Raw genomic sequence first — 13,421 nt, forward strand, 5'->3', positions numbered from 1 at the left:
CACCTCCTGATACACAAGTCCAGGATAATAACTGAGCGTACTCTTACCCCATAGCTGTGTGAGGTTACAGTGTGTACAGAGGCAGGGTTCCCATAGTTCCTTGTGTCTCATTGCAGCTACAGGAAGTTCTGGTACAGTGGTGCCGGGATTTGGGGAGAGATCGGAGGCCCCAGATGGTGATGAAACGTGACTGATGTACTGTATCTTGCTAAGGCTTATACAGTGCCCAGTTTCTGAGATCCGACTGTCCTGCTTTCAGGGCACGGCCCCTTCTTCCTGAACAGAGGGGGTGATTCAGATCTGATCGCGGGGCTGCTAATTTTGCTGTCCTGCGTTCAGGTAGTCGGCGCCTCCAGGGGGAGTGTATATTCGCCGTGCAAGTCTGCGATCCTATGTGTGCGCCGAGCTGCTAAAATCCAGTGTGTGCAGCCCATGCCTTACTCCTACAGTGCGATACACACAGGCTGATCGGGGCCTGAGCTGAGGTCACACACCCGTCCTAAAAAAAAATGTTTGGGCACGCCTGCGTTTTTCCGGACACTCCCAGTAAACGATCAGTTACCACCCACAAATGGCTTCCTCCTGTCAGTCACCTTGCGAACGCCCATGCGATCGGATTTTTCGCACCATCCCGTCGCTGACCAGCGATGCTCTTTGTTGTTGTCCGACGCTCATGCGCATTGCGGTGCATACACATGCGCAGTTAGTACCTGATCTCACAGCAGGGATCAGATCTGAATGACCCCCAGAGTTTCTATGACCTGGCTGGCAGTTGGGAGGTGCAGCCGCAGCACGCAGTTTGTTCTTGGTGGGGAGGGTCAGGGTGTAGCCGGGAATCTGGCAGTCATGCATTTAAGAAACACCTGCCAACCCTCTGTGATGCGTGACCACGCCTCCTTTTATGCGCCAGCGCACCACAACTTGTCTTGAATCCCCAGTAGTAAATGTTGGGAGGTTTGGGGCTATAGGCGTCCTTCAGAGGTGGACGCTAAGAGCATAGCAGCTGCGTCTTTGGACGTAGCTGCTGTGCGAAAGTATGGTAATGCCTCAGGAGTTGTGTCAAGGCAAATGACTCCCACTGCCGACATCACAGATCCGAGTGCTGCATCTACTCGGCATCGGAACGCCATCGGTCTAAGGCAGCTCCGAGTGGTGTGTCATCTCCGCTGCTGAGGCCAGTAAATCAGTATTGGAAGATGCAACCACTGACACTCCCAAAAAACGGAGGTGACATGGTACCCACCTCTTCCCTGCCCTTGGAGGCACCTTGAGGGATCTTGATGTACTGACCCAGTGCATGCACAAATCAGTTAGGTGACTTAGGCCTTATATGTTCTGATTCATAGATTGTTACTGATGTGTATGAGATACAAGCGATAGCTGGAGAGGTTAGAATGTAACTACATCTGTCCGTCACTCCTCGGCTGCAGGCTTCCATGTTAGAGGGGAGGGGTTTCTCAATCACAGTTGCCACAAAGGGTCATCTACAAAGGCCCTCATTCCGAGTTGTTCGATCGTTCTTTTTCATCGCATCGCAGCGATTTTCCGCAAACTGCGCATGCGCAATGTTCGCACTGCGACTGCGCCAAGTAAATTTGCTAAGAAGTTTGGTATTTTACTCACGGCATTACGAGGTTTTTTCTTCGTTCTGGTGATCGTTGTGTGATTGACAGGAAGTGGGTGTTTCTGGGCGGAAACTGGCCGTTTTATGGGAGTGTGTGAAAAAACGCTGCCGTTTTTGGGAAAAACGCGGGAGTGGCTGGAGAAACGGGGGAGTATCTGGGCGAACGCTGGGTGTGTTTGGGACGTCAAACCAGGAACGACAAGCACTGAACTGATCGCAGTGGCAGAGTAAATCTGGAGCTACTCCGAAACTGCTTGGAAATTTCTATTTGCAATTTTGAGAATCTTTCGTTTGCAATTTTGCTAAGCTAAGATTCACTCCCAGTAGGCGGCGGCTTAGCGTGTGCAATGCTGCTAAAAGCAGCTTGCGAGCGAACAACTCGGAATGAGGGCCAAAGTCAGAAGCTGTGGGCTCACAATGTCCACCAGAGTATTTCAGCTGTGGACGCCCTCACGGCCTGTGGGAACTCCCCGCGATGTATACTGTAGTCTGTGTCCAGTTCTTGCAGCTTGGTGGATTCTCTGCAAAATGTCCAGTGGACACTGTATTACCATTCTATTCCTATACTGCCACTCAGGCCCTATCTGCAGCTTTTTGCAGGGATAACGTGTAATCTCTCCCACAATAGGGGGGGCTTGCCCTGTACGCTGTAAGCACTCCCACTCCAGCTGTTTTATTTTATTAATCCCGCACTGTATGTAAGTAATGTTTCTGGACTTTAGCACGCAATAAAATGTGTTTTTGTGCCTAATCCACACTTTGCAATGAATCTCTACATCGTCCAGTACAAAATTTTACCCCCCACCATAATTGACCTGCAAATCTTGACGTTCCCTTTTGAAATCAGACGCAATTGCGATCAAGTAGTCATGTGATCTCCCAAAAGAGCATTGGTGCTGCGTTCTCACACTTCCTTCCAGTGCAACTTACAGCTCGGTGAGCTTGCTATGCATATATTCTCTCTCTGGGTCCTGTGATTAGAACACCGGTGCAGGATCAGTGATGTCACTGCAGCTCAAATAACTGCATTCTCACCTCTGCACCAGTTCAGATCTCATAAGGACGTGCAAACATGTGCTATGAGCTCCAGCTGTCTGTACCCGTGGCAAAATAACTGTGCTTGTAACTAACAGAACTGCGGTGGCATGTCCGGGTAACGCTGAACAGTGTATTTTGCCTTTGTATGTTTGTGCAATGTTTTCATGTTTTGATGCTATAAATTTTGTCAGCGTATGAATACAGATGATACAGCATATTGGGGGTAATTCAGAGTTGATCACAGCAGCAAATTTGTTAGCAGTTGGGGCAGATGTAACGTGCAGAGAGAGTTAGATGTGTGTTTCTGTGCAGGGTAAATACTGGTTGCTTTATTTTTACACTGCAATTTAGATTTCAGTATGAACACACCCCACCCAAATCTAACTCTCTCTGCACATGTTACATCTGCCCCACCTGCAGTGCACATGGGTGGTCATTCCGAGTTGATCGCTCGCTAGCTGTTTTTAGCAGCATTGCACACGCTGTGCCGCCTCCCACTGGGAGTGTATTTTAGCTTAGCAGAAGTGCGAACGAAAGGATCGCAGAGCGGCGGCATAATTTTTTATGGTGCAGTTTTAGAGTAGCTTCAAACCTACTCCTTTCTTGCGATCACTTCAGACTGTTGAGTTCCTGTTTTGACGTCACAAATGCCCTGCGTTCGCCCAGCCACGCCTGCGTTTTTCCTGGCACGCCTGCGTTTTTTCCGAACACTCCTTGAAAATGGTCAGTTGACACCCAGAAACGCCCACTTCACGTCAATCACTCTGCGGCCAGCAGTGCGACTGAAAGCTTCGCTAGACCTTGTGTGAAACAACATCGTTCGTTGTAATAGTACTTTGCGCGTGCGCATTGCGCCGCATGCGCAGAAGTGCCGTTTTTTTGCCTATTCGCTTCACAGCGAACGAAAGCAGCTAGCGATCAACTCGGAATGACCCCCATGGTTTTGCCCAACTGCGAACAAATTTGCTGAGTTTTTTTTTAGATGATGCAGTAGTGTATAGAGGACCGGAACTCCTCTGCCCCTATCTCCTGGCTGTGTCTCGCTGCAGCTATAGGAAGTTCTTGCGCAGTAATGTGAAGCACAACTGTTCCCGCCGGGGTTTGAGGGGAGATCAGAGGCCCCAGATGGTGACGCGTTTTCCATTTAACAGCATGCACAGACGATAGAAGCAGCCGCACATCTGAATAACGTGTGTGTATGGATAGCAACGTTCTCCCAGTAGGGCTAAAAGCACTTCCCATTGCTGCAGAGGTTGATGTAGCCATTTGGAGTGCGCACAGTTGCTGGACTATGCCATCAGCCACTGCACCATCAGAGCTTACACTCCACATTCTCGCACACACTACGGTTCTCTTTTGTCAGAAGCCATTTGACCTACCCAGCACGGGGAACGGAGAACATGCAGATATGGCGTAGGTGGGAAATCGAACTTACAACTTTTGTCGTGTGGGACAGCAGTGCTAACCACTGTGCAAATGTGCTCTTTTATCTATATACAGACATGGGTAAATTTGTTGGTACCGTTCCGTGAAAAAAGAAATAGTTTGGCCCACTCTTCAGCAGCCACAGACCGCACGCTTCAGCTCTTTCCATAGACGTTCAGTAGGATTCAGATCATGGCTCGTAGAAGCCGCTTCAGTCCAGTGTGCTGCTCTTATACATTCTTGGGTGCTGTTGGCTTTGTGTATTATATCATTATCCTGTTGGAGGACCTGCGACGAGACACAGGGCCTAAGTCTGATTGTTGTAATAAATCAAAATGCATTTTTGTGGGGGGGGTTTCAACCGTGGAGTCTTCCTGGGTCGTCTTCCATGGAGGCCGCTGTCGCTCACAACGCGTTTCACGGTGTGATCAGACGCTGGCTTACCGTGACCTCGGAGTTCAGCCTGTATCTTTTCGGGAGTTCTCCTTTCCCCGCTGATATTATATTGTAGGCTATGAGCGCAATGTTCGCTTGTTTGATTTTCCCCTTAAAAAACAAACATTTCTCTAACGTCCTAAGTGGATGCTGGGAACTCCGTAAGGACCATGGGGAATAGCGGCTCCGCAGGAGACTGGGCACAAAGTAAAAAGCTTTAGGACTACCTGGTGTGCACTGGCTCCTCCCCCTATGACCCTCCTCCAAGCCTCAGTTAGGATTTTGTGCCCGAACGAGAAGGGTGCAATCTAGGTGGCTCTCCTGAGCTGCTTAGAGAAAAAGTTTAAAGTAGGTTTTTTACTTTCAGTGAGACCTGCTGGCAACAGGCTCACTGCATCGAGGGACTAAGGGGAGAAGAAGCGAACTCACCTGCGTGCAGAGTGGATTGGGCTTCTTAGGCTACTGGACATTAGCTCCAGAGGGACGATCACAGGCCCAGCCATGGATGGGTCCCGGAGCCGCGCCGCCGTCCCCCTTACAGAGCCAGAAGACTGAAGAGTCCGGAAAATCGGCGGCAGAAGACGTCCTGTCTTCATTAAGGTAGCGCACAGCACCGCAGCTGTGCGCCATTGCTCTCAGCACACTTCACACTCCGGTCACTGAGGGTGCAGGGCGCTGGGGGGGGCGCCCTGAGACGCAATAGAAATACCTTTTTTTGGCTAAAAATACATCACATATAGCTCCTGGGCTATATGGATGTATTTAACCCCTGCCTAAATTACAATAAAAAAGCGGGAGAAAGGCCGCCGAAAAGGGTGCGGAGCCTATCTCCTCAGCACACTGGCCCCATTTTTTCCTCACAGCTCCGTTGGAGGAAGGCTCCCTGACTCTCCCTTGCAGTCCTGCACTACAGAAACAGGGTAAAACAAGAGAGGGGGGGCATAAAATTGGCATATAAAGATAATCAGCAGCTATATTAGGGAAAAACACTTATATAAGGTTATCCCTGTATATATATAGCGCTCTGGTGTGTGCTGGCAAACTCTCCCTCTGTCTCCCCAAAGGGCTAGTGGGGTCCTGTCCTCTATCAGAGCATTCCCTGTGTGTGTGCGGTGTGTCGGTACGTTGTGTCGACATGTATGAGGAGGAAAATGGTGTGGAGGCGGAGCAATTGCCTGTGTTAGTGATGTCACCCTCTAGGGAGTCGACACCTGACTGGATGATCTTATGGAAAGAATTACGTGATAGTGTCAGCACTTTACAAAAGTCTGTTGACGACATGAGACAGCCGGATAATCAGTTAATACCTGTACAGGCGTCTCAAACACCGTCAGGGGCTCTAAAGCGCCCGTTACATCAGGTCGATACAGACACAGACACGGACACTGACTCCAGTGTCGACGGTGAAGAAACAAACGTATTTTCCAGTAGGGCTACACGTTACATGATCACGGCAATGAAGGAGGTTTTGAACATTTCTCTAACGTCCTAAGTGGATGCTGGGGACTCCGTAAGGACCATGGGGAATAGCGGCTCCGCCGGAGACTGGGCACATCTAAAGAAAGCTTTAGGACTAACTGGTGTGCACTGGCTCCTCCCCCTATGACCCTCCTCCAAGCCTCAGTTAGATTTCTGTGCCCGACGAGAAGGGTGCACACTAGGGGCTCTCCTGAGCTTCTTAGTGAAAGTTTTAGTTTAGGTTTGTTATTTTCAGTGAGACCTGCTGGCAACAGGCTCACTGCATCGAGGGACTAAGGGGAGAAGAAGCGAACTCACCTGCGTGCAGAGTGGATTGGGCTTCTTGGCTACTGGACATTAGCTCCAGAGGGACGATCACAGGTTCAGCCTGGATGGGTCCCGGAGCCGCGCCGCCGGCCCCCTTACAGAGCCAGAAGAGCGAAGAGGTCCGGAAAAATCGGCGGCAGAAGACGTTCCTGTCTTCAATAAGGTAGCGCACAGCACTGCAGCTGTGCGCCATTGCTCTCAGCACACTTCATACTCCGGTCACTGAGGGTGCAGGGCGCTGGGGGGGGCGCCCTGAGACGCAATAAAACACGATAAAAAAAAAAACATGGCAAAAAATGCATCACATATAGCTCCTGGGCTATATGGATGCATTTAACCCCTGCCAGAATATACAGAAAAACGGGTGATAGGCTCCGCCCCCTTTTCGGCGGCCTTATCTCCTCAGCACACTGGCGCCATTTTCCCTCACAGCTCAGTTGGAGGAAAGCTCCCTGGCTCTTCCCTGCACTACAGAAAGGGTTAAATAAAAAGAGAGGGGGGCACTAATTAGGCGCAGTATTAAAACATACAGCAGCTATAAGGGGAAAAACACTTATATAAGGTTATCCCTGTATATATATATAGCGCTCTGGTGTGTGCTGGCATACTCTCCCTCTGTCTCCCCAAAGGGCTAGTGGGGTCCTGTCCTCTATCAGAGCATTCCCTGTGTGTGTGCTGTGTGTCGGTACGTTTGTGTCGACATGTATGAGGAGAAAAATTATGTGGAGACGGAGCAGAGTGTCTGTAACAGTGATGTCACCACCTAGGGGGTCGACACCTGAGTGGATGTACTGTTGAAAATTACGTGTCAGTGTCAGCTCTGTATAAAAAAAACAGTGGTTGACATGAGCAGCCGGCTACTCAGCTTGTGCCTGTCCAGACGTCTCATAGGCCGTCAGGGGCTCTAAAGCGCCCGTTACCTCAGATGGCAGATACAGACGCCGACACGGATACTGACTCCTGTGTCGACGGTGAAGAGACAACCGTGATTTCCAGTAGGGCCACACGTTACATGATTGAGACAATGAAAAATGTTTTATACATTTCTGATAATACGAGTACCACCAAAAAGGGGTATTATGGTGAGGGAAAAACTACCTGTAGTTTTCCTGAATCTGAAAAATAAAATGGTGTGTGATGATATGTATACCCTTTCCCGCCAGAGGTTAGGGTGCGTTGGGAAACACCCCCTAGGGGGGATAAGGCGCTCACACGCTTGTAAAAACAAGGGCTCTACCTTCTCATGAGATGGCCGCCCTTAAGGATCCTGCTGATAGAAAGCAGGAGGGTATCCAAAAATGTATTCACACACATACTGGTGTTATACTGCGACCAGCAATCGCCTCAGCCTGGAGGTGCAGTGCTGGGTTGGCATGGTCGGATTCCCTGACTGGAAATATTGATATCCTAGATAAGGATAGTATATTATTGCCTATAGAGCATTTAAAAGATGCATTTCTATATATGCATGATGCACAGCGGAATATTTGCCGACTGGCATCAAGTATAAGTGCGTTGTCCAATTCTACCAGTAAAATGGTCAGGTGATGCGGATTCCAAACGGCATTTGGAAGTATTGCCTTTAAAAGGGGACATTTGGGGTCGGTCTTTTAGACCTGGTGGCCACGGCAACAACTGGGAAATCCACGTTTGTACCCCAGGTCGCCTCTCAAAATAAGACGCCGTATTATCAGGCGCAGTCCTTTGTTGGCAAGCGGACAAAAGGTTCCTCTTTTCTGCTCGTGACAGAGGGAGAGGAAAAAGGCTGAAGAGATTACCCAGTTCCCAGGAACAGAAATCCTTTCCCGCCTCTGCAAAAGCCCTCAGTATGACGCTAGGGCCTTACAAACTCAGGCACGGTGGGGGCCCGTTCTCAATGAATTTCAGTGCGCAGTGGGCTCACTCGCAAGTAGACCCCTGGATCCTTCAGGTAATATCTCAAGGGTACATATTGAAATTCGAGACGTCTCCCCCTCGCCGTTTCCAAAAGTCGGCTTTACCGACGTCTCCCTCTGACAGGGAGGCAGTTTTGGAAGCCATTCACCCAGCAGGTGATAATCAAGGTACCCCTCCTGCAACAGGGAACGGGGTATTATTCCACATTATTGTGGTACCGAAGCCAGACGGCCCGGTGAAACCGATTCTAAATCTAAAATCTAAAATCTTTGAACACTTACATACAGAGGTTCAAATTCAAGATTGAGTCACTCAGAGCAGTGATTGCGAACCTGGAAGAAGGGGACTACATGATGTCTCGGGACATCAAGGATGCTTACCTTCATGTAAAAGTTTACCCTTCTCACCAAGGGTACCTCAGGTTATGGTACAGAACTGTCACTATCAGTTCAGACGCTGCCGTAGGGATGGTCCACGGCACCCCGGGTCTTTACCAAGGTAATGGCCGAAATGATATCCCTTCGAAGGAAGGGAATTTTAGTTATCCCTTACTTGGACGATTCCCTGATAAGGGTAAGATCCAGGGAACAGTTGGAAGTCGGTGTAGCACTATCTCAGGTAGTGTTGCGGCAGCACGATTGGATTCTCAATATTCCAAAATCGCAGCTGGTTCCGACGACTTGTCTTCTGTTTCCTAGGGATGTTCCTGGACACAGTCCAGAAAAAAGGTGTTTCTCCCGGAAGAGAAAACCAGGGAGTTATCCGAGCTAGTCAGGAACCTCCTAAAAACCGAACCAAGTCTCAGTGCATCAATGCACAAGGGTTCTGGGTAAAAATGGTGGCTTCCTACGAAGCAATCCCATTCGTTAGATTCCACGCAAGAACTTTCCAGTGGAACCTACTGGACAAATGATCCGGGTCGCATTTTCAGATGCATCAGCGGATAACCCTGTCACCAAGGACAAGGGTATCCATCATGTGGTGGTTGCAGAGTGCTCATCTTCTAGAGGGCCGCAGATTCGGCATTCAGGACTGGGTCCTGGTGACCACGGATGCCAGCCTGCGAGGCTGGGGAGCAGTCACACAGGGAAGGAATATCCAGGGCTTACGGTCAAGCCTGGATACATCACTTCACATAAATATCCTGAAGCTAAGGGCCATTTACAATGCTCTAAGCTTAGCAAGACCTCTGCTTCAAGGTCAGCCGGTGTTGATCCAGTCGGACAACATCATGGCAGTCACCCACGTAAACAGACAGGGTGGCACAAGAGGCAGGAGGGCAATGGCAGAAGCTGCAGGGATTCTTCGCTGGGCGGAAAATCATGTGATAGCACTGTCAACAGTATTCATTCCGGGAGTGGACAACTGGGAAGCAGACTTCCTCAGCATGACCTCCACCCGGGAGAGTGGGGACTTCACCCAGAAGTCGTCCACATGATTAAAAAACTCGACAGGTATTGCGCCAGGTCAAGAGACCCTCAGGCAATAGTTGTAGACGCTCTGGTAACACCGTGGGTGTACCAGTCAGTGTATGTGTTCCCTCCTCTGCCTCTCATACCCAAGGTACTGAGATTGATAAGATGGAGAGGAGAAAGCACTATATTCGTGGCTCCGGATTGGCCAAGAAGGACTTGGTAACCGGAACTTCAAGAGATGCTCACGGAGGATCCGTGGCCTCTACCTCTAAGAAGGGACCTGCTCCAGCAAGGACCCTGTCTGTTCCAAGACTTACCGCGGCTGCGTTTGACGGCATGGCGGTTGAACGCCGGATCCTGAAGGAAAAAAGGCTTTCCGGATGAAGTCATCCCTATCCTGATCAAAGCCAGGAAGGTTGTAACCGCAAAAACATTATCACCGCAATTGGCGAAAATATGTTGCGTGGTGCGAGGCCAGTAAGGCCCGACGGAGGAAATTCAACTGGGTCGATTCCTACATTTCCTGAAAACAGGAGTGTCTATGGGCCTGAAATTGGGGTCCATTAAGGTTCAAATTTGCGGCCCTGTCAATTTTCTTCCAAAAAGAACTAGCTTCAGTCCCTGAAGTTCAGACGTTTGTAAAAGGGGTACTGCATATACAGCCTCCTTTTGTGCCTCCAGTGGCACTTTGGGATCTCAATGTAGTTTTGGGTTCCAAAAGTCACATTGGTTTGAACCACTTAAATCTGTGGAGTTAAAATATCTCACATGGAAAGTGGTCATGCTGTTGGCCCTGGCCTGGGCCAGGCGCGTGTCAGAATTGGCGGCTTTATCCTATAAAAGCCCTTATCTGATTTTCCATTCGGACAGGGCGGAATTGAGGACTCGTCCTCAGTTTCTCCCCAAGGTGGTTTCAGCGTCTCGCCTGAACCAACATATTGGTGGTGCCTGCGGCTACTAGGGACTTGGAGGCCTCCAAGTTGCTAGACGTTGTCAGTGCCCTGAAAATATATATTTCCAGGACGGCTGGAGTCAGGAAATCTGACTCGCTGTTTATCCTGTGTGCACCCAACAAGCTGGGTGCTCCTGCTTCTAAGCAGACGATTGCTCGTTGGATTTGTAGTACAATTCAGCTTGCACATTCTGTGGCAGGCCTGCCACAACCAAAAATCTGTAAATGCCCACTCCACAAGGAAGGTGGGCTCATCTTGGGCGGCTGCCCGAGGGGTCTCGGCTTTACAACTTTGCCGAGCAGCTACTTGGTCAGGAGCAAATACGTTTGTAAAATTCTACAAAATTAATATCCTGGCTGAGGAGGACCTGGAGTTCTCTCATTTGGTGCTGCAGAGTCATCCGCACTCTCCCGCCCGTTTGGGAGCTTTGGTATAATCCCCATGGTCCTTACGGAGTCCCCAGCATCCACTTAGGACGTTAGAGAAAATAAGAATTTACTTACCGATAATTCTATTTCTCGTAGTCCGTAGTGGATGCTGGGCGCCCATCCCAAGTGCGGATTGTCTGCAATACTTGTACATAGTTATTGTTACAAAAATCGGGTTATTATTGTTGTGAGCCATCTTTCAGAGGCTCCTCTGTTATCATACTGTTAACTGGGTTCAGATCACAGGTTATACGGTGTGATTGGTGTGGCTGGTATGAGTCTTACCCGGGATTCAAAATCCTTCCTTATTGTGTACGCTCGTCCGGGCACAGTATCCTAACTGAGGCTTGGAGGAGGGTCATAGGGGGAGGAGCCAGTGCACACCAGTTAGTCCTAAAGCTTTCTTTAGATGTGCCCAGTCTCCGGCGGAGCCGCTATTCCCCATGGTCCTTACGGAGTCCCCAGCATCCACTACGGACTATGAGAAATAGAATTATCGGTAAGTAAATTCTTATTTTCTGATACTACAAGTACCACAAAAAAGGGTATTATGTGGGGTGTGAAAAAACTACCCGTAGTTTTTCCTGAATCAGATGAATTAAATGAGGTGTGTGATGAAGCTTGGGTTTCCCCCGATAAAAAACTGCTAATTTCTAAAAAATTATTGGCATTATACCCTTTCCCGCCAGAGGTTAGGGCGCGCTGGGAAACACCCCCTAGGGTGGATAAGGCGCTCACACGCTTATCAAAACAAGTGGCGTTACCGTCTCCTGATACGGCCGCCCTCAAGGAACCAGCTGATAGGAAGCTGGAAAATGTCCTAAAAAGTATATACACACATACTGGTATTATACTGCGACCAGCAATCGCCTCAGCCTGGATGTGCAGTGCTGGGGTGGCTTGGTCGGATTCCCTGACTGAAAATATTGATACCCTGGACAGGGACAATATATTATTGACTATAGAGCGTTTAAAAGATGCGTTTCTATATATGCGAGATGCACAGAGGGATATTTGCACTCTGGCATCAAGAGTAAGTGCGATGTCCATTTCTGCCAGAAGAGGATTATGGACGCGACAGTGGTCAGGGGATGCGGATTCCAAACGGCATATGGAAGTATTGCCGTATAAAGGGGAGGAGTTATTTGGAGTCGGTTTATCGGACTTGGTGACCACGGCAACGGCCGGGAAATCCACCTTTCTACCCCAAGTCACCTCGCAGCAGAAAAAGATACCGTCTTTTCAGGCTCAGTCCTTTCGTCCCCATAAGGGCAAGCGGGCAAAAGGCCACTCATATCTGCCCCGGGGCAGAGGAAGGGGAAAAAGACTGCAGCAGACAGCCTCTTCCCACGAACAGAAGCCCTCCCCCGCTTCTGCCAAGTCCTCAGCATGACGCTGGGGCCTTACAAGCGGACTCAGGCACGGTGGGGGCCCGTCTCAAGATTTTCAGCGCGCAGTGGGCTCACTCGCAAGTGGACCCCTGGATCCTGCAGGTAGTATCGCAGGGGTACAAATTGGAATTCGAGACGTCTCCCCCTCGCCGGTTCCTGAAGTCTGCTTTACCAACGTCTCCCCCCGACAGGGAGGCGATATTGGAAGCCATTCACAAGCTGTATTCCCAGCAGGTGATAATCAAGGTACCCCTCCTACAACAGGGAAAGGGGTATTATTCCACGCTGTTTGTGGTACCGAAGCCGGACGGCTCGGTGAGACCCATTTTAAATCTGAAATCCTTGAACACTTACATAAGAAGGTTCAAGTTCAAGATGGAGTCACTCAGAGCAGTGATAGCGAACCTGGAAGAAGGGGACTATATGGTGTCTCTGGACATCAAGGATGCTTACCTCCATGTCCCAATTTGCCCTTCTCACCAAGGGTACCTCAGGTTTGTGGTACAGAACTGTCATTATCAGTTTCAGACGCTGCCGTTTGGATTGTCCACGGCACCCCGGGTCTTTACCAAGGTAATGGCCGAAATGATGATTCTTCTTCGAAGAAAAGGCGTCTTAATTATCCCTTACTTGGACGATCTCCTGATAAGGGCAAGGTCCAGAGAACAGTTAGAGGTCGGAGTAGCACTATCTCAAATAGTACTACGACAGCACGGTTGGATTCTAAATATTCCAAAATCGCAGCTGATTCCGACGACACGTCTGCTGTTCCTAGGGATGATTCTGGACACAGTACAGAAAAAGGTGTTTCTCCCGGAGGAGAAAGCCAGGGAGTTATCCGACCTAGTCAGGAACCTCCTAAGACCAGGCCAGGTGTCAGTGCATCAATGCACAAAGGTCCTGGGAAAGATGGTGGCTTCTTACGAAGCGATTCCATTCGGCAGATTCCACGCAAGAACTTTTCAGTGGGATCTGCTGGACAAATGGTCCGGATCGCATCTTCAAATGCATCAGCGGATAACCCTGTCTCC

At 49.6% G+C, this 13,421-nt stretch overlaps 1 protein-coding gene across 1 annotated transcript in view; it reads left to right on the plus strand.

The window, feature by feature from the left end:
- The window catches only part of MICOS10 (mitochondrial contact site and cristae organizing system subunit 10), a 57,030-nt gene that overhangs the window by 898 nt on the left and 42,711 nt on the right, over positions 1-13,421 (plus strand). The gene's annotated exons all lie outside the window — the stretch shown is intronic.

This window comes from Pseudophryne corroboree, chromosome 10 (genome assembly GCF_028390025.1).
Source record: "Pseudophryne corroboree isolate aPseCor3 chromosome 10, aPseCor3.hap2, whole genome shotgun sequence".
Lineage (NCBI taxonomy): Eukaryota > Metazoa > Chordata > Amphibia > Anura > Myobatrachidae > Pseudophryne > Pseudophryne corroboree.